This window comes from Carlito syrichta, unplaced genomic scaffold, assembly GCF_000164805.1.
Source record: "Carlito syrichta isolate Samal-C Ts95f unplaced genomic scaffold, Tarsius_syrichta-2.0.1 Scaffold305635, whole genome shotgun sequence".
NCBI classification, from domain to species: domain Eukaryota; kingdom Metazoa; phylum Chordata; class Mammalia; order Primates; family Tarsiidae; genus Carlito; species Carlito syrichta.
In genome coordinates, this window is record NW_007249731.1 from 267248 (window position 1) to 269817 (window position 2570).

Consider the following 2570-nt stretch of genomic DNA (forward strand, 5'->3'; position numbering starts at 1 on the left):
AAAAAAAAAAAAAAAATGAAAACCAAGTCAGGCATGGTGGCTCACACCTGTCATCCCAGCACTTTGGTAGGCAGAGACAAGAGAATTGCCTGAACTCAGGGGTTTGACACGAGCCTGAACAACATGGTGAGACCTCATCTCTACAATAAATAAAAAAATCAGCTGGACATGGTGGCACATGCCTGTGGTTCCAGCTACTTGGGAGGCTGAGGTCCCCTGAGCCCAGTAGGTCGAGGCTGCGGTGGCTGTGAGTGTGCACTGCACTCCAGCCTGGATGACAGAGTGAGACTTTGACCTAATAAATAAATAAATAAATAAGGCTGGGCGTGGTGGCTCATGCCTATAATCCCAACGCTTTGGGAGGTCGAGATGAGAGGATTGCCTGAACCCACGGGTTCGAGACCAGCTTGGGCAACTTGGCGAGACCTCATCTGTACAATAAATAAAACAATTAGCTGGGCTTGATGGCACATGCCTGTAGTTCCAGCTACTTGGAAGGCTGAGGCAGAAGGATCCCCTGAACCCAGCAGGTTGAGGCTGTGGTGGCTGTGAGCATGCCCCTGCACTCCAGCCTGGGCGGCAGAGTGAGACTCCAACTCAAAAAAGAAAAGAAAAGAAAAGAAAACCAACAGGCAGTTGAAGTGTGGTGGGAAGAGCCCTAGACTTGCCACAAAGGGACATGGCTGCTTGGTGGAGATCATGGACCTCGGGTGCTGTGTGTTGGGGTACATCAAGGTTTTCCTGAGATGCAGCTTCTGTATCTGTAAAGCGGCAACTCGGATGCCCGAGGAGGATGGGTGAGAGTCTGACCAACTGTTAAGGTCCATCGGCGTGAGGCCTGAAGGTGCCTGACATGACACAAGGCATGTCCCCTAGAGAGGAGCCAGGAGCAGGGTGGCTGGAGCTGACCCGTGGTCTCCTGGGCAGATGGAAAGGAAAGACTCGTGGTGAAGTGTCCTCCTTGCCAGCGGATTGTTAACTTAGGTAGCCTTATGGGCACAGTGTAACTTGTGGAATACCCAACGTCATACCCACGTCGCCGGGACAGTTTCTGCAGGGAGCACCACCTGCGGGCACAGCCATGGCCTGGGGCCTTCTGGGTCCTGCTACAGCTTGGCCTTGAACGCCAAAGTCCTTGAGGAATCTAAGTAAAGCACCAGCAGGAGGAATTCCAGGTGGGAGCCCAGGTGGAGCTGAATGAAGAACTCTAGGATCAGCAGGACCCCCAAGCAGCAGCCTGTGTGCATGATGGGGAGGAAACGGTCAGGGAAACTGGAGGAAAGGGGCATGCCGGAGGGCATGATCATGGGGAGAGGCGGCTGTGAAGGGCCTCCAGCGGGTGGTTTTTGTCTCTGCGCTCCAGGGGCCTACAGCGCAGGTGGTTTTTGTCTCTGTGGTTCATTTGTTTGGGGCAAGGGCAACTCCTGAGTGAGGCCCAGGGTAGAGTCCACCGTCTTCTCATTGGAGAGGCCACGAGGGGCTTGACCAAACTGTCAGGGGGAAAGACGTCACTCATGTTGAGAAAGGAGGTGGCTCTTACCTCAGGTGGACATGCTCACCACAGCCTCAACCTGCTGAGCTCAGGTGATCCTCCTGCCTCAGCTTTCTGAGTAGCTGGGACTATAGGTGCACACCACCATGCCCGGATAATTTTAAATTTTTTTGTAGAGATGAGGTCTCACTATGTTGTCCAGCCTGGTCTCGATGGATAAAGCCATCCTCCCATTTTGGCCTCCCAAAGGGTGAGGATGACAGGTATGACCACCACACCTAGACAGGGGAGTGTCAGAACTATGATGGCATTGCCCTTCCAGAAACTCTCTAGGACTGTGGCCCAGAATCTTCAAAGTACAAAATGATAATTCTTCTTCTGAGTCTGGGTTTCACTCTGTCATTTAGGTAGGAGTGCAGTGGCAGGATCATGGCTCACCGTAGCCTCAATGTCTTGAACTCAGGCAATTTTTCTGACTCAGCCTCCCAAGTAGCTGGGACTACACGTGAACACCACCACACTCGGCTTATTTTTAAATTCTTTTTGGTAAAGACACAGGCTCTGCATGTTTCCCAGGCTGGTCTCGAACTCTTGGGCTCAAGCGATCCTCCTATCTCGGTCTCCTGAAGTGCTAGCATTACAGGCGTGACTGAGCACAAAACAATTCTTAAAACCAAAGCACATGTGTTGGTGCCAGAAATTCTTTTACAGAAAAGACTAATCTGTTACGATCTGAGTAACGCTTGGCTGCTTCTCTTGATACCAATAAATAAAAGAGGCAGGGAGCCGGTAGAAAAAAGTTTACTTCTGGGTTTGAATCCAGGGAGCAGAGCTGGACTCTAGGTCTTTCTAAAATGGCTCTGCCCACCCTTCAGGCTTTACATTCTACTTTTATAGTCCAGAGTTGTCGGTACATAGACTTTAGCCACATGACCAGCAGAGTATTGTATAGAACTTAAGTTACAGCCGCATTGTACATTTAGATAGTGACATTTAGAGTAAAGGAAGTTTACAAGGCCTAAGACATCATGTATTGCAAAAGTTATACAAATCACAAGACTTACCATTACATTGATCC